Genomic DNA, 24,709 nt, shown 5'->3' on the forward strand with positions numbered 1-24,709 from the left:
AAGCGATACAATCATGCTGCATCGTTTACCTTGCTCGCTTTGCGCTCCCATAAGATAGGTCGTATCAGCTGACAAGGGCCACGGGTTTACGTTTTTGGCTGTTTCGGCTATTACCAATGTCTACCATATCCCGCTGTGACATTCTCTGCGTCAACCTTCTCTGTGATAAATATTCTCTGCCTATGATAAACGTTCTCTGATATAATACACGTTCTCTGCCCCAATCAAAGAACGTCACAGAGAACGTTTATAATAGAGAAGGTTCACGGCACGAAGAACGTGATAAAATGTTCATTTATCACTATGTATTGTGAAATATTTCACTTTTTAAATAATATTATCATAGTTTGTTATATAAATATGTAAGTATGAATATATCAAATACAAAAAATAATTAAAAAATAGGCCTTATTTTCTCATTAACTACGAATTTGAAAAGGTTAATTAATTCAAATGTATTCAATTGCACCTGTATTCATAAATATGCACAAAAAGAATTCATACGAATACACATGTTTGCATATAAACGTATAAAAATATAAGCAAAAGAGCGAACATACATATGTAATATATAAGTAGTTTTGAGCATAGTTTTTATTCCACGCTCAGCTCTGTTCAAGCAAAATGTTAAAATTTCTCCTGCTGAGCTGGCAGTGGTGAAACTCCTCCATCGAAGTTATCGAGTTATCGAAAAATATTTTTACGTTCTTCGTGCCGTGAACCTTCTCTATTATAAACGTTCTCTGAACGTCATATACGTTCTCTGGTTGAACTACATATATTTGCTATGCTGCATTCCACGAGCACTAAACATGTTAGTAAGGTCACACTCCTATTTTGATGCATTTAAAGTTTGAGGGCCACGGAAACTTATTCAAAAATTCAGTTAGAGAACGTACGTTCTCTGCCTGCAGTCCGTACGTTCTCTGCCGCGATCTCTTTTTCCCATTCCACTGTCATTCTTTGTTTGACAGTTGTTTGGTTTTGTTGTTACTCGAGTTCGTGCAATTCCAATGGATTAGTGGGAATTCAGTTGTGAATTTTCATTCGAGTCGTTGTGTTGTAAATTTTATTCACGTTTGTATTGTGCGGAATTCGGAAGAATTGCAGTAAATATAATTACATATTTAACCTGTTTTGAAGAGTGCCCGTGATAAAATTGCATTTCATTGCAAATAGCTTTTACATTAGTAAATGGTGAGCAATACACATTTGTGTGGTAATCGAAATAAAAGTTAATTGAATGGCGACGACGCGGCGCCGATTTTCTGGAGGTAAAAATCCGTTGCTGCGCTGCAAAATCGTCGAAGTTGCGCCGACGCCAACGACCACTTTGCAAGTGTGAAAGAGATGCAGAGACATATTAGAGTTTGTTCGTTGTTTAACACGTTAAAGTCTGGAATTCCAAAAGAAACGAAAATCTGCAAGAAAAATAAAATAAACAACGTAAAGGAAATAGCAGAAGTTAATATAAAATTTTCAAAGCAAAATCATTATAATTGAAATACGTATTGAATTTCGAAAAATTGTGTTTATTAGTGCAAAGTAAAGAATAAAACGAGTCTTAATTGGATATGTGTAATAAAATTGCCTGTGAAAAGTGAAAGATAAACTGTCAGTGCTGAAGTGACCTGGATGCTGGTATTTTAGAAAATCGGTATAATAATATGTATTATTTTTTGTTTACTCGACACTTCATATATAACTTACTGTATTTAAATTTTATTTTAACAGTTGTTTATAGATACATACCTATATGTATGTATGTTAATAGGTGTATATGAGTCGGTGTTAACATTTCCTAGTCCTAATTGACTAATTGTATCACTGACTTGAGAGGATTTCAAAATTTGTGGATTGTCCCAAAACCTCAAAAAACTCAAGATTAGTAAAATGCAATTAAGAAATGTATTATATTTTCTGCTTTGTAATATAAGGTTGAAATTCAATTGGAATGCGTTGGTTCTCTCAACTACCTGTCAATGCTTTTTTAATTACTTCTCTTTTCCTTTACACATTTGCTCTCCCACATTTAATCCAAAATATGTCGTTATTATTCTCCGCGTTTATTTACTCTTAAGGGTGCGCCTCTAGAATTTCAATTGAATACCTACGTCTCGGGGCAATAAGACTTATTTTGCATTATTTATTTTCTCGCTAACCTTCGTGTTTATAATAACTCCGAAAAGTGTATTTATTGTTTCCTAAGAAATCTGAGCCGCATCTCCATCACAACTCGCTGAGCATCGACACTAAACCGTGAAAACATCTAAGTGTGTGTGTGTGTGTACATACATACTATATATTTATGTACATGCATTTGGCTTCATACCTGTCCGTACAAGTATTCAAGTTGTGAAACCACAATAAACCTCGACTGAGGCAAACGTCGACGCTATGGTTTCGTCATCATCAGCTCTGCCAGTTGTTCATAATGAAGGTGTTCTCGACTGGAAGATCGGAATTTCTGGTGATTGTTGTTGGTTTAATGTTAGTTTCGTCGTTTTAGCTGTTTTGTATTTCTCATTGCTTTATTTGTTTTGTTTAGCATAGGGTACTTTCAACTGGCGTTTATTATATCAACTTTTCTACATCTTGACTGTTTTCGGTTATTGCTTTCTTTTTCATTTCGTATTCTTTCGTTATGTGAACACCCGCTCCTAACCTGACTTGTTTTATAATTGGCTAGCTGAACCGTTTGTTCGTTGTTCGCTGGTTTTTGTGGCGGCAAACGTTGTCAAGTTATTCCTACGAGTATATTCTGAGTCAATTCCGCGGCTCACTCGACATGCACTGTTGAAACCGTCGACTTCAAATTCAACTCTGGCTCTAGGCTGTTGTGTGTGTTCTCTATTCTAATCGCTGTTTACTGCCGGTCATTGGACTCCATTCTGCTTCCAATTTGTTCCTTACTTTTATATTCTGGTCACATAATTTGAACACTGGATAGCGCTGTTCTACGTCAACAGTAGTTGAATTCAAACATACATATTTACAATATTTTAATGGTCTTTATTTCGATCACTAGTTTCTTGATATGTGGTTATTTCGACACAATTTTCAGACAAAACAAATTCCATTTTTGCATTCAAAAGGAAAATGAAAATATTTTTCATTTCTTTATTAAATTTGACTGTTTAGTAATGTATGAAGAGCCGCATAATTGGGTTAGAAAATGCTATTTTGTGTTTTGCAATGCAAGTTTCCAGTTACATTATTGTGTTGCAATCATTCACTTGCAGACAAATATGTGTAAGTAAATATTTATAATGACGTATATTTACGGTAAATACATATGCATATTTATGTCGATTTTTGAAATTGCAAAATAAGAAAGTCTTAACTTGACCTTATGTGTAAATTAAATTGGCTAAATGACCTCCTTTTTATTCCATACTGATATTATTTCGATCTCTGAAGTAGGTAGCGACGATTAACATTAAATTAATTGTTTGTTACACTTTTATTTCAAACTATCAGTTGTGTAACTTTTAGGGGTGGTTTGTTAAATATTCCCATACAATTTTATCTAATAAATTGCCACATTTATTTTCATTACATAACTGTACTTGCACTAAGTTCGATTTTTATTCCCACTAATAATGCATAATGAACGTTTTGATCATTTTTTGTGTATACATTTAGCTTCAAACCTCATAAAAATTATTTATGTAGATTGGTTTGGTATGACAACAAGTACTCAGTTATTCAATCAAGTAATGGATTCAAAGTTTAAACTCACTTTTCCTATTTGTTTGTGAATAGTTAATAGTGGAAACATACATTTGCAATCGTCGATAGGCACATTTTTAGTGCATTACTGGGGAAAAAAAGCAGGTTCTATAAACCTAGGTTCAGCCTCCGTAAATTATTTGCTCTTTTAGGTCATTGACACAGCCAAAAAAATAACTTTCGTTTGAAGTACAAAGATGTTATGTTGTTCTCAAAGTAAATCAAGTAAACAGTTGTCTTGTGCCGCCTTATTTACTCAAGCATTTGAGATTGCCTTACCAAGCAGTACAACTTTATTTGCTTTTCACATATTTTTACAATTTTGAGGTAACATGTACTTGCCTATAGTTTTGTAAACATGTAGATGATTGCTTTTCTTGTACAAAGTTACAATATTTTTGCCTTTTTAATTGTTTATAGTGCCCTACTTTGTTACCTATAATTTACCCTTATTTCATATCAAAAAGTAAATATTTGGTGTAAATTATTGCCACCAGGGTGACTATGAAATACATATGTGTGCGGTATGTACTGATAAAGAAGTACTTATGTGCAACTTTATAATCGAGTTTTAGTCACGTAACTCGGCTATAACCGCGTAAGCGGTGTCTACGCTAGTAGAAAAGAAGAACCCCTTTGTTTTTGCAATGCAATGTGATATTGTTTGGTCGCCTTTAATGTCGGTACAGCTAAAAGTAACATTTTACTTTTTTGTTTATAAGTTAAAAATTGGTATACAAGAAAGAATATAGTGCTATTTAACAAAGTGTTTTAATTTTCTACCATATACCTGTAAAGTTGTTAAACCTTGAGTTTTGCGATTCGGCTAAAATAATAGTGAAAGTAACGTCAAATTCCATGCCATTTGAAGAGCTTAACATTCATATATGTGCAAATAAAAGTAAAGTTATTCGTGAATGCACCTACTACTATAAATATATATTTTATTAAATATATGTATGTATATTTAATAACAATAGCTGCTTTGCCTTTAAGTATTTTCTATTAATTTTCATATATGTATGTATGTATGTATGTTATGTTGTGCTCGTATAAATAAAAAGTCAAGTGGCACCTGTTATTGCTATTTTGAATCCTACACAAGGGCAAATGGGAAATGAGTGTTTAATTTGATGGCAACCCTATGGCATGTTGAGCAACTGCAGTTGATTGTTAAGAAGTGATATGTTCTATAACTTCCATTGAACGTATTTGTTGGTGTGTTTATGGAAGTTGCAACTTGGAAGCCTTTCTGCGTGAACAACAATGTTTATGTACATACATACATATGTATAACCATACTTTATTGTATATGTTGCACTGTACCTTCAAGTTTCTTGTCTAATAGATTTAAAGGAGTGCTTCCAATTAATATCATCAACAAGTTTAAAGTAGATCAATTTATTATTGATAAAATGGCTGAAGTATCATCGATATTCCATAATATTACGTAAGTATATGTGAGGTAGCTCCTACCACCATAATTGATTAAAATATATTTAAGGGTAAATATATGCTCTAAATTATTATTTTTTATTACTGCTATGGATTTAATAATGAAAAAAAAATTTATTAACATAGTAAAATATAATTCTGAGAATAATGTCATTATTATTAATATAAACAGAAAAAAATTTTGAAGTTTCTCATTAGCATAGCACACAACGAAGTGGCTCGCTCAGTGCCTTTACTATCTCCCATAGTCCTATTTTATAAATTCTTATTTTAGTTGTATAATTCTGATTACCGTCTGTATATTTGAATAAACTAAAATGAGGAATAAGTTATGCACAAAAAATTAAAAAGATAGTTCTTTTTAGAAGAATTATTGAGTTTTAATTGCATATTTTGGTCTGGGCATAGAAACTCCTCGATTCGAGTCCAAAGTTCTCCAGCATTTCTTAATTTTTTTTTAACAATCTCCATTTTAATACTTCTACATACATTTTCAATGGGGTTGGTGTCGGGACTCTGCTTTGGCCAGCTCAAGACGGCAATACTTTCTGCAGTGAGCCATTTCTGCTTTGCATCAATTACGTGCATAAATATTCGATTTATACGCCAATGGTTCCACAGTATTTTTCAGAATTTTGAAATATAAAATTTGGTCCAATCTACAATCTATCCTGTTTTTGCTTTAGTTATAGCGGCACATTTCTGCGGAGTTGAAAGTTCTTGACCGGATAAAAAATCCGAGTCCGTTTCGGTTACGTAGACCCGACTGTCGGGGGAACGGTCCTGTTGTTGTTTTGACGGAGTTATTAATCCTCGTTAGGATGGTAAGGGTCATTTGTGTTGTCGTCGACGTCATCTAACGGGAGGCCCAAGAAAGAAGAAGCGGGGTCGGACCAGAGGGAATAGGGTGTTAGATGAGTAGGGTTCGTAGGGCATGCAAAGAGGTGGTGTGTTTATGGAAGTTGCGCTGGGGTCACTCGCGTTTCTCGCGGTAGCTGGAGCTCTTCGTCTGCTATGGGTGGTTATTTGACTCCAAGAACGCCATTCACGGGAAGGGAGTCGTTGAAGGTGTTGATGGCTCCACTGTGAATGGCGGTCAGTACCTGTCGAAAGTTAGTTGCGTCCGAAGTTCGGTCGGCGTACTGGACGGTGATTTCTACGAAAGCATCCGAGCAGGAACTGCTTGGAGAGGAGTTCATTATGCTTCTTAACTGGGAGCATAAGCGTCTCGCTGTGGGGGTGTTCAATGGGAAACATCAAAAGGCATCCCGTCGTGGTCCGGAGTACAGTGTTCTGACAGGTCTGAAGTTTCGTCATCTGCGTGCCACTGCATCCACGCGACCATATATGTATGTAGGTGCTGCGTAATTAAGGACCGGCCGGCCGATTGCCTTGTATGTATGTTGCCAACAACGTTTCTTTGTCTTTTCCCCATGTGCTGCCGGCTAGCGACTTGAGGATTTTGTTGCGGCTCTGTACCTTGGCGATAATCGCGGTCGTATGGGGAGAGAAGGAGCATAGACTGTCGAAAGTTACACCTAAAATCTTAGGATTATTGACAGTCGGAATTTTGACGCCGGCGACTGCAATATTAAGCTCAAGTCTATACTCCTTCGTCCAGTTTGTAAATATGGTCGCTGTGAATTTGGTGGGGGAAAGTGTGAGGGGAACGGTCCTCATCATCAATGGTCCAACACCGTTCCCGGAAAACGCTCCCCAGACCATCATGCTACCACCTACATATGTATATGCCTGACACCCGGGGCGGTGGACATATGGCGTGTCATCGGATCCAATACAATCCATTTTTGTTTTACGGCTCAAAATTTGTTTCCAAAATGTGGCGTCCTTTTTAAAAAATTTTTTTTTTTTGTTTCTTTTGGACAGCAAAGATTTCATTCGACCAAACAACTGAGCACAAGCCTACGGATACGCTAAACCCAAATTCCTCATTTATTTTAGCTTTGATTTGTTTGATGATGGCTTTATCAGCATGTTCTGTTGTTTTACGTGGAGAAGCTTTGCGATTTTTTTTTTATATTTCAGTAAATTAGGATCACCTTTGACAAAATTTATGGCCATTTTCATCGACAAATTCATAATTCTGGCAATCTGAGTTGGATTTATGTCTTTTTTTGTTTAGATCAGAGTTCATTCTGCTTTCTTCCAGAGTACAATGCAAATATTTACCCATTTTTTAACAAATTTCGATAGAATGCGATTGTAAGGTGTAACAACAAAAAAAGAGGTATGATAACGCTTAAATGTAATGAAAATGAAGAAAATAATATGAAACTATTTTTCAACTTTACCTAATATTCCCGCGAAGTGCCAACATTAGATATTTTTTATGATAGCAAGAAAAATGATATCATTCTGTTTTCTTAGCAATGATACCTTTGTTTCGCGAATTTTGTCAAAAGCACATTTCTTTTGCATTTGACTGCTATTCGTCTAGTCAAGTAAACTGTCTGAAGCCAGTGTTCGTATTTAACCATGGGAAGTGTAACAATGATTGACAGATCAAATATGGTGGTTATTCGTCATCGATGAAAATTGCGAACACAGCTGAATAACGGAAATAATGGCGCATACTACATATTTTGTTGTATTTTTTGTCGCATTGTGCCCCACTTGTCCAAGAGGTCATCTAGCTACATACATAGCTTTTGTTCGGTTTAATTCAATTGTGTTTTGAACGCCACAACAAAACTTAAATACCCGATGACTGGCTGCCATTACTCGGCAATTACTGCTACGTCATGAGAATTGGCCGAGTTGCTGATATAGTGCAACCATAAAACAAAAACTCATGTGCGAACAACAATCGTTCAACAACTTATTATAGTTTATTGCACCCATGAACATTCCCTAAGTGGGGAACAGTTACACCTATGTATAGTGCACTTGGAGCCGTATCTAAATTACTTTGCTTTGCGGAGACATTTTGTGGATCCAGAGTGAATATAATTCTATATAAGTTGGTTGATTCCATAAATTTTATAAGCGGATAACGCAATTTTGTTTTTTTTCAGAATAAGTCATAAACATATACGCATGCATACATACATATGTACATATGATTATTTTCTTTTGCAATAACTCATAAGAAATCACGGTCAATCAAGCTAAACAAGTTTCGCGTTTTAACAATTTCAAAACAAGGCAATAGCAGCGCCTACAACAACTATACATACCTGTAGCTGGTCTACAACAGTAAATACAAATTTAAGAAATCAAGAAACGTGTTGGACTGGCAGCAACTGCGCACAGCGAGAAGTTCAATATTGTAGGAATGAATGAATGAATGAAAAGGATTGGTGGGAGTGGGGAGAAACTGTTGCTTTTCACTGAGAGTAATGCGTATTTGTATAAGCTTAGATAGAACGACTAACGGCTTACAGTCCGATGGCAATGCATATTTGATTAAAATTTTTTTCATATGCTTTGCCTCTTTAAGGTTAGCTGTGCTTCATTGTGCTTTATAATATTTGATACATTTTTATTAAAACCCGTATATTACGCAAACTAGTTTTTGAGATATCGACTTGAAGTCCTTGTCCCCCAAGAAACTGCTATACAAACTGAACGACCAAAATCATCCCGATATTTGCTATATTATTTGACTAGATATCATCACGGAAATTTTGCAGATCGGAGTATAATAGTAAATAGCGATCAAAAAGAACTTCTTATGTATTTGTGGAGGGTGTTATACATACATATGCAGCTTCGGAGTAACCGTTTTTTCTTGTTTCTGAAGCAATTTTATCTCATAATAAAGTTTATAAAAAACTCGAATTTTTATTTAAATTTAAACCTATGGGAATCTCTCTGTTCGAAAATATTTGTAAATTGTTCTTTATTAGTTCGTGCAAAAACTGGATTTTATCAAACTATCGGCAAGCGGCCTTTTCAAACGTGCATTTTTTTTTATAAGTATTTATGCATATTCACATGCTAATCATGCATCAACTCGCTGCTTTTATTTTGATGTAATATTTTATTGTGTAACTCGAGACAACATATGCACGTACATATGTATATACTTATTTGTGTGAGTAATTAAGTTATCGCGAATAAATTATACAGGTGTGTTTTGAAATGCGACTTTTAAGCTCCATCTTAATGGGTATAGAGAATGTTTTGTTTTTGTTTTACGTAGGTTTATTTGTATATTTTTTAGTATAATTCTAAGAACGAAGTAATAGGTTGTAAACTATTAAATATTCTTTGGTTGTTGCTCAAGTTGTTTTAATATTCGACTTATTCCAGCAATTATCGACTTATTTCATTTACTGTTTTATTTACAACAAATTATTGTATTTGTAAAAGTGTTTTATTTCACATTACACCAAATATTACTGCACAATAAGCGCATAGTAGAAATTAAGTCCGTAGGAATTTATAGGATAACAAATTATGTCAGAGTCCTTAACGTGGAGTGAATGCCAAAAATTTAGCGCAAAGTGTACATGTTTCGGAGTAGATTGAAGCGACCCTGTTGGACGTGTATATAACGCGGGATATGATATAACGGATCAATTTGCCACTTACAGATCCGAACAGGGTTAGAGCGCTACAAGACATCCCTTGTTAACTCGATAAAATCCAGCTCAATTTCCGCTGTCGCTGTCGCTGTCGTGGGTCCCATTCCTTCATACTTATTTCTAAATAAATGTGTTGTATGTATATCAGGATCAGTATATTATTATTTTATAATTTTTTCCATTGCGCTCTTATCTTAGTTTCTATAATTCTAAAGTAATTCCCTTCCGTATGTATTGGTGATTCATTTTGGGATTTGTAACATTTAGGTTTGTACAATGGTCGTAGCGCGCTGTCAAATTTAGGCATATAAGTCTTACTTGTATTTATGAATATGAATATTTTGAGGCTTGACGAGCTAATTTATGGATGAGTGATGATGAGTGTAAGAATATTATGTAGGTAAATTACATCATAATTAAGTCTTTAGAAAACATCCATAAACATAAATACTGCATTTTTAGATTAGCTAAAGATTTTGTGGTCCTATATCCACCAAATTCGTAATGTTCAATGCAAAGCAGATGAACATTGCCCAAATCTGCAGCTGACTCCAATGAAAAAGATTAATTTAAAGAACATCTCGGTTAAACAATTGGAGTTCACAGAGCGGAATAGTGAAACAATCCGACAGACATGAACACCAAGACAAAACATTGTTTCTCTTGCGAACATTTAAGACATCTCCGCTTAGCAACAGTCTACCGACCAAGAGATTCCCATATTTGCGACAGGGAAGATCAGTAGTCACATAACTGTTTGAAGTAAGCATGCGCATTGAATGGGAAGATAAGAGTGGCACAGAGGGGTGGCGAGTGGCAAATGGCGAAGATCAACGATGCAAACATCTCTTCTCCACACAGCCAGTAGATGCTAAGGCCTTGTTGCCATGCTATATACATATAAGACAGAAGACAAGACAATAAAGAATAACTTCAAGTAGACAATTGTTCGCAAAAATGCCTGGAATGTAGGTAAGAATAATGGAAGAAAATAATGCCTGACACTGATGACTAAATGTTGAAAGGAGAGCACCTAGAATCGTGAGTGAACTGATCGTCGCGTCAGTGAAATATAAGACTGGTTGGGGGTTGACTGTTTACACTTAGTGCCTGTGTGTGTTCACGTGTTTAGTGCTGTAGTCCTTATGTAAAAAATGGTATGTCATTGCACAAAAATATTAGTCGCATGACGCCAAGGATAAGATAAGGACATTCCAATTGCTGATGGCGGCTCCAATTTTGTAGCGATGAACAGGTAGTTGAAATTCTTGAAGATGTGTAGTATTATTTGGTTTTAATCTTAGAATGACGAAAGTAGAAATGGAAATAAAGTAGGGGGTATGTATGTATATGAGTAATGGAAAATATGTAGACAATGAATATACAAATTGACAACACTGAGAAATAAATACTAGGCTTATTGCGCTGACATGCACTCAAGTGGAACACGCATGGGCATTCTACCATACTATTGTATCGGTCACTGGCTTTATATTTTGTATATCTTTGACAAAATGACTTATTGATTTTACAAAGAATATGTTTTGTTATGTATGCAAGAGCAGACACTTTAGCAATCAGAGAATTTGTAGTTACAGCGGTGGCACCGTTTGTATGTAGCTACAACATATAGCTAAAAACAAGAAAAAAAATGTTGACTTCAGTTGCAAACAAAGCCATAATACTCGTACGCTTCACAAATACAAGATATTCCTCCCTAAAAATTTTCATGGATCAACTGGTATGACATCTATATATGCTATAGTGATCCGATTTTTTTTTTATTTTTTCATAGATTGCACCATGGACTTAGACAATGTCGAATTTCGTGAATATACCTCGTACAATGAAAATGTTTTGCATGCAAGCATTTGCTTACGAATGTTCCTTTTGTATGTCAGCTAATAATACAGTGATCCAATCTTAATAATTTCTTCGGAAATTGGACCAGTGACTTAGGCAATAACTTAGCCAAACTTTTGCTGAACTACTGTCCTTAGCAACCTTAAGATGAAACTAAATACATACATACTTATGTATGTATATTGGCGTAGTGCTCATTTACAAAGCTGTTTGGAGCAAGGCGAGATTGAATCATTCGATTTTTTTCTCCTCCACTGTCCAGTCCTTGCCAGGCTGAGGTTAAAACATGTCAATAGAATTGCTTTTGGTCAACCTAGTGAATTGGCTGCGATTAATATTAGTCCCCTTTAGAAATTTGTGGAGACGTAAAAACCCTTCGTCAATCTAAGAGGCTGCTATTGAGTATGGGCGGTATCTGAATGCCCCGCCCACAAAATTTTGTTAATCGAAAACTTATAAAGTGCCTTAACGACAAAAATTAAGAGGCAAAACTCTATGTTAATACAGGGCATCTGTGGTTTAAAACTTTAATATTTTTTATTAAATTTAAGACCACTAAAGCTATTTATACTAAACTTGTTGAGAATAAATATTTTCTAGCAATTCTTTATACTGTGGGAAAACGTGTGAAATCAGACTCATCAAAAAATATTGCAATAGATGATATATTCTACACAAAATGATGGCTTTCCAAAAGAAATAAATTATTATCAAATATTATTAATGTTTCTTTATATAATTTGTGTGTGTGTCACTGGAACGTACTTATGTTCGGTTATTGGAATTGGTTTTTTATGAAAATATTAATCAAAACGTTGTGCTCATGAAATTTGTCCAGTTATGGAAGGCATCCGGTTATAAGGACTGTCCGTTATGGAGAATATCACTCTGTATACTACCCTCCGATGATCGTGAGATCTTCAACTATACCTGTTTGCCAGTGACTTAATTTAATCAGTCAACAATTGCGCAGACTCCAATTTACAGTTATTTGACATGTACTTTGCATAATACATATGTTTGTATGTACATAATTAGGCCACAGTGTTTTTGTGTTCTCACACTAAAATGCAAGAATTTGTAGTGTTGTGTAGTAGAGTCATAATGAATACTTGTAACTTTTTGTTTTTGTTGGTACACCGGCACTCAACATCTTAATTACTTCCCCGCCCAATTAAGTGCCCACTGTTTACCGGATGGTTGCACATAACTACTATCTTGGATCAGGGCTCGAAGCTTACCAAAAGAGTTCCTGAAAAAGTCTTTACGCGGCCCCAGTTAGGTGCTGAGTAATCAGCAACTGGCGCTTAATTTCATTGTATATGTATGTATGTATGTGTAAAAGTGTGCGTTCCATTGTTTTCCAAATTGTGCCGCAATTTACCAACTATCATAAAGCGATTTGCTTGCCACATAACTTTGCTAATGCTAGAAAATAACTGTTTGCGATAGCACGCTCGCTTGGAAGAGTTGGGAAAAGAAAATGGAATTAAAATTTCACTTTATGAGCGGCGCTTTTGCTTCAGCAGTTGACCGGTGTCTGGTGGCTTGCGATTGCTAGCTGTAGCCACGGTGGTCAGGTAACTGCGGTTAATTGAAACCCATGCGAGATTAGTGGACAAAACATTACATTAATGCAACTCTGTGCGAGTGTACATAGTACATACATATGTATGTTCACCAGCATGTGCATAAATTGGCTACGTTAGGTAACTTGACGCGCTGGACCAAGCTGGTGTAAAATTTGTTGCGTATTTACATACTTATGTTTGGGTTTCATATGTTAGGAGTACATACATACATACATATGTACATACATATAGTTTGTGGATGTGTGTGTGAGTGCGTTCGCGTTCCGTGGCGTTATTGTGCACGCTTTACATCATTACACTTCACGAACGTGATGTTTCACTGTTTTCATGTTTTATGTTTCCTTTCAGCGTTTCTATTGCTGAGCTTTTAATTATTTCCAGTTGCATACAACTTGAAAGACACATATCGGGCTTGGGTGATCACTTTCGCTACTTTGTTGTTGTTGTTATTCCATTATGTTTATTTCGCGTTGTTATTTTGGCTTTTTCACTTCGCTATAGTGGCACTTTGCCATGTTAAACTGTTTATTAACACCACTGGGAGGTGTTGTTGTTGTCGTGCAGTGGCATTGGTCACTACCGCAAAATCCAGTAGCGAAAATTTCACCCGAAACTGCTTTATATTTACATAATTTATGCACCTAGGTTACTTCGAAGCTGTCGAACTAACGAACGCATAAGAGTGACTAATTTACAAAGTCATCGGTTATCTTTCAATTTGTTTACCTTTCACTCTTAAATTGTAGTAATCTAAATGTGGGCATACTTTTAATACAAAGTTAATGCCATTTTGCACTCACAACAGATCGACCTTAACACTTTCTGTTGCAGTCGCGATTTCCAGTTATAGTCACGTACATACATATGTACATATATGTATATGTATGTATGTATGTATTCAAGTTGTTTTATAATTTATATTTCCTTTAAAAATATCAGCAAATCACGTATGATATTATAAAACTTGGCCTTTCTTTTCAGTAAAAATACTAAATTATTAAATTTTTATTTATATACATACATACATATAGTACATACATATGTATATGTTGCACAGAGTATGATAGTATGACGAAGATGACGGGACGATCAAAATATTTAAAACGTTATAATCACCAGCCTCAAACTTTTTTTAATACATTGTTTGTCCGGAAAGTAATAGGACTGATTTTCTTACGCCACGTCTGTACTTCGGAGCATAGTGCGCACTGGAGGACTCGGTAGAGGTGGCTCCTAGCTAACGAACGAGCGGCTGGAGAGTCAGGACAAACATTTTCGCCAGAGGTACGCGATTAAATTCTGTGTGAAACTCAGTAAATCTGCGACAGAGACGTTTGATATGGTTAATCATCTGGCTTGGCTTAGCCAGATGTAGCTTTAGTTGTTGAAAATTATGCTCATTGTCTTTTTTGACAACAAAGACATCGTCCTCAATGAATTTGTTTCTCCTGGACAAACCGTTAACGCCAAGTTTTACGTGGAAGTCCTCAAGAAGCTCAAACGAAGGGTCAATCGTTTCCAACAAAACATCGCAGCCGATTGGAAGTTGCCTTCTTGTGAACAGCTACCTAAATCGACTCAGTCCTATCACTTTGCGGACAAACCCTGTATACCCACAAAGAAATAATCTGTATCAACCATATCTAGCAACTTTATATAGACCGGTACGGGTCAAGTTTGATCTTGAATGTATAATGAAACACCCTGCGGCGGCATTAAATTTGACTGCAAAGATAGAACAGCACGTTTCCATGTAAAATGATATGCAAATTTTACAATGAACGCGACGTCGTTCACTTTTAGGTGAAATCGAAATCGGAAAGTCGAAAAATGTTGATCCCTGCATAAATCAATTTTTATGATGCTTATCCAATGTCCAAACTGGGTGATAAAAAACCACTGACTAAACAATATTTTTACTTCACAACTGTTTAAGAGTTTTTTAAAAGTCAAGATGTACTATTTGTGGTAATCATGCTTTAAACATTTCCAAATATAACTTGCATTCTTAATTATCTGAACCCTATCTCCCTTTGTCTACTATAAACACTCTGTCTGCCTTTCCATAGAGTTAAACAAAGTACTATATAAATATCGCTCATTGGGCCACTCAACAAATCGTCATAGTTCGCAATCTGAGGCGGTAGATGGTATGTATTGTGAGGAAGTACGTGCACGCATGCGCCTATCAGCATAAGAAGAAATATCCTATGCCCACTCATACGCTTTTCATGCGTATCTGAGCAAAGTGTTAATGAAATGTTGCAATTGATTTTAGCTGCCACACCTTTTTTAAATATATTTCACATTTCGTTAACTTAAATAATATATGTAAATATGCCAATGAAAATGGAAAAAAATATTTATGCAAAAAGCCATTGCAGCGCGATTGCTAAACTCTATGACGCTCAACATAAGTATGCAAGTCAACAGAAGTCAATGAGTAAATGAATATTTAATTAAATAACTTCCTCAGTGTCCAAAGCGAAGCTTCGTCAATTAACTTATAACACAGACATGTGTTGGCACTCCCACAATAGACATTACGGATTGGAATTTCAAGAAAAGTAAACAAAAATACTTTCGTAACCTCAATATAAATATTAAGATTATTTATTATATACCTATTACGATCCTGTTATGCGTTGTTGATAGAATATCTTCTATCTAGGTCCACTTGATGCTACTACATTACAATAAATTATGATTTATTGCCTTTAATACATATACATAGTAAGTTACGAACAATAAAATATAATCGTCCTACACTCAGCGAAAAAAAAACCCACGCAGTCGAAAATTTTCTTTGTTTTGCCCACCGTAAAGCATTCACCCTATTTAATGGTGTGGGGGGCTATAACGAAGTTTGGTGTTGGGCAGCTTATTATTCTAAAAGGATCTGTGAATGCCGAAAAATACATTGGAATTTTGAGAGAAGGCGTTTTGCCAACAATTGAACAGCTGTCCGAACATACCCAAAAAGTGTATTTTCAGGATGATTCAGCCCCTTGCCATAGAGCCAAAACGGTAACTAAAGCATAAAAATATTGAAATTCATTTTTCAATAATTCATTTCAAACATATACAGGTTACAAAACAAAAAGAGTTTTATGGAATTGAGTCTCTCACTTGGCCAGGAAACAGTCCAGATCTCAATCCAATTGAGAACTGCTGGCATTATATGGGCAAAAGGATAAAAGAAAAGCGTCCAAAAAGTCTAAAAGAAATGGAAAAAATTATTGAAGTTGTGTGGAATGAAGAAATTAACAAAAATTATCTTGAACGTTTGTTTGAATCCATGCCTAAACGAATAGCCGAGGTTATAAAGAGGAGTTCAACAAAATACTCAGAAAATTTTTGTACAAAAAATGTTATTTTGATTTGTTATGTATTCTATTGCTAAATAAAGATCATATAAAACATAAAATATCTTAATAACTTGTTTAAAAATCACATTATTGTCCATAACAAATTTTTCGTCTGGGGTATGTTATGTGTGTGTATTTACATTTTTTTCATTAAAACAAGTTTTAAACTATAAGTTTTTCACATAAAAATGCTTGAAACATGAACTAAATAAAAGTGGTTGACTCCCCAAGAAAAATGTTTTACTTAGAATAACATGTATCTAAGTTTTGAGCTATTTGAAACCACTTTGTAAAGTGCGTGGGTTTTTTTTTCGCCGAGTGTACTTATTTTCCGGTCCAAAAAAAAAGTATTAATTTCATTTAAATTCAACTAAGTTATATTTTTATTATATACTTCATATCAAGTGCTATTGGTAGCAGTAAAAATATTGGAAAAAAAAACAATTTATAAATATTACATAAACATAGGTAATAAATATATTTCAAAAATTCAAAGGACAAAAAAATAGAATCAAAACTTTTTACATTAAAAAAAAATATATATTTTTTTAAGGGAACTAATAGAAAAAATTGTTAGTAGATTGTAGTGTATTCTTTATCGTCTAATACAGATGCACATCTTCTAGGCATAGACCTAATTAGGCTACCGAAAGTGTTCTGTGGAACAGAATACCAAACCTTTGTATCTTCTCTCAGAATTCTGTCTTATTTTTCGGTTAAACGGGTGCAATATTTTCCTTAACAATTTTCCGTAAGTTTTTGATTGGATTCAGATCTGGTGAATGCTCTGTCCAAGCCATAACGCTAACACCATGACCACGCTCTCTTGTTGGAATTGCCAAAATGCAAAGCGAATTCCATTCAGCATATGGGAGTATGACCTTATCTAAAACTTTATCCAAAAAATAGGTCCCGCACCACAATATGAGAAACAATCCTAAACCATTCGAAAAACTTGGTCGTGTAACAGACGCACATTTTTTTGTTTTTTGGACGTCGGACTCACACCCAACTATCATTTCCATTTTTTTTTTTTTATTTTTAGCTCCGCCCTAATTAATGTGTCGTTTTATCAACCGAATACGATTGCATCTACGTATGCTATTTTCTCAGCATTAGCACCTTTTGGGACCATGTGCCAAAGCAATTTTTCTCCACAAGTCGTCTTACTGTTCTTGAAGAAATTTTTGCACATAATTCTTATTGAATGACTGCAGAGGCCTTAAACGGGTCGTGCATCGACAATCATGCAATATTTCGTGCGACTTCCGCAGTCATTTTTTTGTGGTCGGCCTATTTTTTCAAACTTTTTTCGGAAATTTTAAAATTTAAATTGCCTTAACGAGTGACCTATTCCTTGCAAATTTTGAACGCACAGTCTTTCCTCCTCTAAGCAATGTTTTTCTTGACCCATTGTTTTTAAATACATTCATAATTGATACAATTATTCATTCCTGTTGAATAAATCTAATTAAGTTAATATACATACATATGTACATATCTACTTATTACGCTTTTTAAATTCAATATTTTTCATTTATGAAATCATTTCGTTATTGATTCTATTATTTTGTCACCAAGCACGATGCCACGCTATTTACACTTTTTAAATGACAGTTAAGTATAAAACTCGACAATACTATCTATTCCTCTTTTTTGAAAGTACATACATAAGTATTATCGCCTTTGTTATTATGCAGAAAAGTTACTACATAAATGAAAAATTTCACTAAAATTATACCACTGTTTCAAAACAAAACCTTCGATTCTATATTATTATCCGTAACCGTATATACATATATACATATTATAGTCTGGATATATATTTTTTTCCAAGCTCAGTTTAAGTTGAAGTTAAAGCACACATAAAAAGCATAACGCAAATTGAAATTGGAACTTAAATTTCTAGGATCTTCAGATAATGAAAAGACGCCAAAAATGAAATTGATATATGGACCTTATTTTGGAATGATCGCTTTCGAATCCATTGCTTCAGCTCTCCCCTAAGCTTTTCAATTGGATTCATGTCGGGAGACGGATTAGGCCAATTATGAGAATTTCCTCCTTTGCCCTGGAACCAATATCTTACTGTTTTCACGAATCCTTAAATTTTTGACATTCCTTTTAATTTTTGAGCATTCTGCTCTAAATACAATGAAAACCCTAGTAGAAACGGTCCCATAAAAAAATCGTCCGATTTGCTGAAAACCTTAGAATAATTAAAATTGTACTTACTATTTTGACCACTTAAAAAATGAACTTCAATAATAGATTGGCATGCTTACATCAATGTGGGGATTCACCATTTTCTTTTCACTTTAAAAAGTATTGTCATATCGAATTTATTAAAACTGAAAATTTAACCACGATTGCGGCCTAAGGGAATGTACTTATTATTCTGACCATGTGTGTAACTGCTAGAAAATTAGCACAAATAACACCTTGTTTTGACACGCTCACAGTCTTCGTGGTTATACCCTTAATTTCTTTGTCAACTCATAACATGACTTTGTTTCATTTATCAAAATATTTTTAATTTTTCCTATTTCAACCTTTTAGTGAACTAATTATAATTAATCTGTGTTTTGCGATCTACAGCAGACCGTTAAAATTCATAATTGCTAAGGAATCACCACCAGCTGAGAAAGACCCAAAACAATAAGATGGACCCACTCTATTGATGAATAGCGAACTTTAATTATTCCAATATTTTAAAGGTTTTTGGAGCTCGAAATAAAAAATCAATTTAAATGTCGTAGATATTGAAAACGATAACATCTATGGATCACTGTGGGGCGTCTCTTTTATAACTTTGCAATTCTGATTCGCAACAAACTTATCATAAAAAACTGCCAACGATTCAGAAGCTCTTAAGGGGTTGCCATTCAAACAAATTATGTTGCCAGTATTTTTTTTTATGAAAGTAAAAGCATAGCATCATTAAATAAGGTTTCGACTTGACATTTATGATATTTATGGTGTAAAAAGTCAACCAGAGGATCGAAATCCCAGCAATTTTATATATACATACATATACAATATATAACTTATACACTGACCGACAAATTCGGCATAAGGTTTGTTAGAAAAACGACCAAGTTTTTGCCCAATTTTATCTATTTTCGGTAAAAAGATACACTGTTATGAGTAAAACACGCTCTCTCATTTTCGTTGAGATAACCCACATATTGACTGATATATGCGGTCACCCGGAAGTTCGAAAATTATACTATTAGGTATATGGAGGCTAAGAGAAATATTGTTCCGATTCAACCCCTTTTTGACATACAGACATACCATTAAAAGAGAAGAATTATCACTTAATTTTAATTATATATCTCACACAATGAGCGACATTTTCGATCAAAAGACAACCATAGGTACTGGAGTCCAAATATTCGGTACCTAGGGGTTTGAAAAGTTTTTGTTGGATGTGTGGCACACACTGAAGACATTATTCGTGCAAAGTTTTATCCCGTTATATTAATTTCTTCATGATTCGTGTTTCGTTAATTTTTAAGAGTACAGTTATTGGGGAGTGAGCGGGGTTGTCCTCCGATTTTATCTAGTTTTGCATGGACTCAATTTGGTTGTTGCGGCTTCAATGGTTTAGAAGATATGTACATTAAACTTGTTAGAGGGCGAGGCCATACCCAATTTTTCAAAAAAAAAATTGCCCACATGTGCCCCTTGCAACTGCGATTTTCGGTACCAAATTAGAGTTTTATGTCTTAATTAAGTGCTTAGTTAGTTTCGGTTAATGGCGATTTGGGGGCGTGGCAGTGGTCCGATTACTCCCATCTACAAACTTTTTTGTACTAATGAATCCACATACCAAGTTTCATCGACATATCTCAGTTTTTACTCAAGTTACAGCTTGCACAGACGGACGGGCAGACATACAGTCAACCGGATTTCAACTCTAGTCATCTCGATTATTTATATGTATATATGTATATAGCCCTATATATATCGCTTAGTTTTAGGTCTGTAGCAACAGGTTGCAAGAGTATAAAAATTTTAAAGTTCCAAGTAAAGCTCCTTATGGTGACCATCACCAAAAGTTTTAACAAAATCTAGTGCCTGATCGTAGCTTATTTTAACGAAAAGGGAGCCTCATGAAAATCTGCATATATCTACATATGTATATTTGCAGCAACTGTTTTGTTAGTATAACTACTATTTATCGTTTTCGGCCCCATTTTCTACATTACTAGGCTGAAGCTCATGTTCTTTATTATTATGATTGAATGCTCGAGCACATCTCGAAAGTAAATTGTTATTACGTAGACAATAATAAATTGCCTTGATAGCGGCCCAAACATCAGGAGGTGAGGGATAATAATCGTGAGTATGAGTAGCAAGTAAAACCTTGCACTAACAACTGCTGCTAGCTACCTGCTCTCAATCGTTCCAGATCCCGCGGGGACTCTTGCTAATTTCTTACTCTATATATCTACAGGAGAACTTCAATAGAAGTTTATAGAAAAAGTTATTATTTCTATTATGAATATCCACTTAATATATTTCCATTTTCACTCTTCGCACTTTAATTTTATTCCAAATTTGATATAAACATCGCATAGGTACTTGGCTACTAGAACTAGCGGCACATCGTGAGCCATTTTGTACTGTTATGCTGCTTTTCGCTACTTAACAATTATCAACCAGTCTCATATTTTACACTAAATGGCCTATTATTCTAACAATCGCAGAGTGACTACTGAAAAGTAGTACATAAGTAAGTACCAGGAGCATGAACTTTGGTATAACTGTGTAACTGTGCAGGCACGCAACGCAGAAACGCCGAGATACGAGCGTAAGAGTCAACAACCAGTTTGGTATTTTTGCTTTGAATTATTACACTAAGATTTCGCCAACAATAGACGCGCGACTTGGAAGCAAAAACAAAATAGAAAGTTTGAAAAGTGTTACTTGCAAAAGGCAGGGCATTGGTGTGAGACGACCGGAAAGGTGGAAAATAGAGTACGAACTTGTAATGTGCTGAACACAATGAGCGCGACAGACTGCAGCAGCACGACAGTGAACTGAAAATGGCGTTGTGAATCCTTCTACATGAACATTTGTGAGAAGGCAGCAACATAACAATGGCCGGCATGTACACAAGACAACACAGCTCTCCATTTTGCATGTAGACAATTTCGTTGTGGCCATACTAATACCTTGCACTTCAATGAAATTTTAATATTTTGTTCAAAGTGAAATTTTTTATGCAAAAAATAAAAAAATAGGTAAATTTATTTGCTTTAAATTATCAATTGTTATTACAAATGATATAATAGAGCTGTTTTATGCTTTTGTTTGTAAAATAACGTAAGGTTTGTATGAGCTTTGAATAATTTTACATTTTACATATTAGTGGCATCACCACTTTACCTCATCTATTTAGTGTCAACTCTACTGTCGTCCTACTGTCGTTGGCAAATATAAAAATATATTGAAGTTAGCGAGAGCGACAACTGTCGGCCTGCAGTCGTGTATTCGTGCAGCTGTCCAAATACTGTGTCCATAAGAACGTGTGTATTTTAATATTTGACAGATGTCGTTTGCAGTCTGTCGCGCTCATTGTGTTCAGCACATAATGCTTTATTAAGTACACTGCTGTAAAATTGGATTAAAATCTAAAAGAGGTGGAGAACGAACTTAACCAACAGTAATGCCAATAAGCGGTCCACGGCGCCAAAAAAATGATTACATACTTATATGTACATTTACTCGTACTTTGTATGTACGAAGGCAGAGCCACAGTTGGACGACAAAAAGGCTCTCTGAACTTTTAGTTTGCCGAAGGTAAAGAAACAAAACAGTGGCAAGCGAGCGAGGCCGCAAACCGAGAACGAATGGCAAACGTAAACAAAATTGGTGATCACACAACGAAACCATAAAAAAGCAAATGCAGAATCAAAACAGAACAAATAGACCATACACGTTGGCGGTATCGCTGCGTTGAAGGAAAAGATAACGAAATGTGAAGAAGCGTCTACTGAGACACACTAATTAAATGACGAAAGCAGGCAATTGTTTAATTTGAAAGTTCAATTATTTAATTGCCGATTAATAAGTATTACCATAGTAGAATTACATAGCTTGCCAGAAGCACGATTACCATAGTGCGTGTATCGGCGCGTGTTTTAAAAGTATAAGTAAATGATATAAATTAGTAAGTAAAAAGAATTATATATTATATACATATATGTATAATAATATTATCATGTCAATGAGCTTGTATTACTTTTTCGGAAAATGAAAGCCTGGAAACGTTGACCATCATCCGAAAAATATTTCCTCAACATGAATCACCTCTTGACTTTATAGCATCGACAACTGCTTTAATCCGCATTATTTCAAGAGTTAATGAAAATAACTCCGTTGCTAACTCCCATTTAATCCTCAAAATTTCAGAGAGTAAGATGTACTTTCGTTGGCAACATTGTTAAAAATGGCCACACTGACAGCTGTTTTTCAAAATTTCAATAATAAAACAAGAGATTTTATGTTATGATGCAGTTTTAAAAATTACGTGTTGAGTTGTTTTTGTAAAAAAATGGTTTTGTAACAATTGGACGGCTAACAACCGCAATATTTATCTTTATCCATTTTCGTTGAAATATTATAAAAATGACAATAAGCTGTTTCCGAGAGTTTCAAATTCTCATAGCTGCCGTCTGTCACCTACAAATTTGGATCTGATTAAGTGCACAGTTAATGCGGATTAACGCTACCATCTGAAAAAAAAGAAAAAACGTTAACTTCGGTTCCTTCCAAGAACTGTTAATTAAGAACATGTATTTAATGTGAAACACAATTGATTCGATGAACCCAATTTTCGAGTACTTTTTCCACTAAATCAAGTTGTATATCATGAATAGCACGTTCTAAAGCTTAAATGAGGTTTTATTTATTGCTAAAGATCAAAGGCTTCAAATAATCCCACAAGTAGTAATCTAATGAAGTAAAATCATAACTTCTTGGAGGTCATTTAATGTCACAACTTCTTGAAATAATCGAATCTCCAAACTTTTCTCGCGATAATTCAGTTGCAGGTGCTGTGTGGCACATAGTTCCAGATGTTATCAAGATCAATTTCTTCCAATTGTGGTCTTAAAAAGTTGGTTATCATAAACCTTTGCTGCTCTCCATTGACAGGAACGGTGTCACCAGCTTCAGAAAAAAGTACTGACCGATGATTCCACCAGACCAAAAACAACATCAGACTGTCAATTTAGGTGAATGTAATGGTTGTTCATGAATAATTTGTGAATTTTCTTCGCACCAGAATCGACAGCTATGTTTATTTATCGCATCACTCAGATGAAGGTGAGCCTCATCCGAAAATATGATTTTCTTAAAAAAATCGTTATCGTTTTCACGTTGTAATTTCACGACGTTTACGGTGGCCAATGGCTTCAGTTCTTCAGTCAGAAAAAATTTATACGGATACCAGCAGAAAAGCTATCTCAAAAACCGTAAGAGGCAAAACTTGCCTGAACGGCAGCAATATTTTCATTGCTTCGAACGATTCTTTGTCTTATTGGGTATATCTTTCCATGATGAAAATGTAAACATTACTGAATACAATGACATTACAGATCATGACATATTAAAAATGGCCGAAACGACACTTAGAAATTATATCATTCCTAATTGAAAACCCGGTATACATACATATATGTATAGTCAGACGGACATGGCTAAATCGACTCTGCTCACACAGTTCACTTCTATTAAAACATGTAGAGCTTCCGCCGATTCCTTCTTAGTGGAAGTTCGTGCCAAACTTAAGTAGCCTGCTCAGGATATTAAAAACCAAATACTTAAGATAATATGCGTTGCGGAATCCACATAAAAAACTGTCTACATATGTATATCCATCATTATTTTGCCTCGTAACATAACTACAGAGAAAATAGTTTTGTTCATATAATCGTTCTTTGTATTACCTAGAACTATTCGGAATAGATATAGTATGTATATATGCACTTATTATATTACAGAGAGTAGTTAATAGTAGTAGAAAGAGAGAGAGATACTTTTTCGTAGACAATTTTTTAAAAAGTAGGCATGACTCCACCTTCTTATGTTTAAAGCGTATATCTCACAAACCAGTAAAGCTATTTCAACCAAACGG

The 24,709-nt window shown here is 34.8% G+C and overlaps 1 protein-coding gene across 4 annotated transcripts in view; it reads left to right on the plus strand.

Moving 5' to 3' along the window:
• Window positions 1-1,030: 1,030 nt before the first annotated feature.
• Window positions 1,031-24,709, plus strand: part of LOC126763279 (afadin) — a 65,403-nt gene continuing 41,724 nt past the window's right edge. For 3 of the 4 annotated variants that reach the window (XM_050480609.1, XM_050480626.1, XM_050480634.1), the window contains exon 1: window positions 1,415-1,657. The gene's annotated coding sequence lies outside the window, so the exon portion shown is untranslated. Of the gene's footprint in view, window positions 1,198-1,414; window positions 1,658-24,709 lie in introns of those variants that run through there. The other variant, XM_050480618.1, reaches the window with a different exon arrangement.

This window comes from Bactrocera neohumeralis, chromosome 2 (assembly GCF_024586455.1).
Source record: "Bactrocera neohumeralis isolate Rockhampton chromosome 2, APGP_CSIRO_Bneo_wtdbg2-racon-allhic-juicebox.fasta_v2, whole genome shotgun sequence".
Lineage (NCBI taxonomy): Eukaryota > Metazoa > Arthropoda > Insecta > Diptera > Tephritidae > Bactrocera > Bactrocera neohumeralis.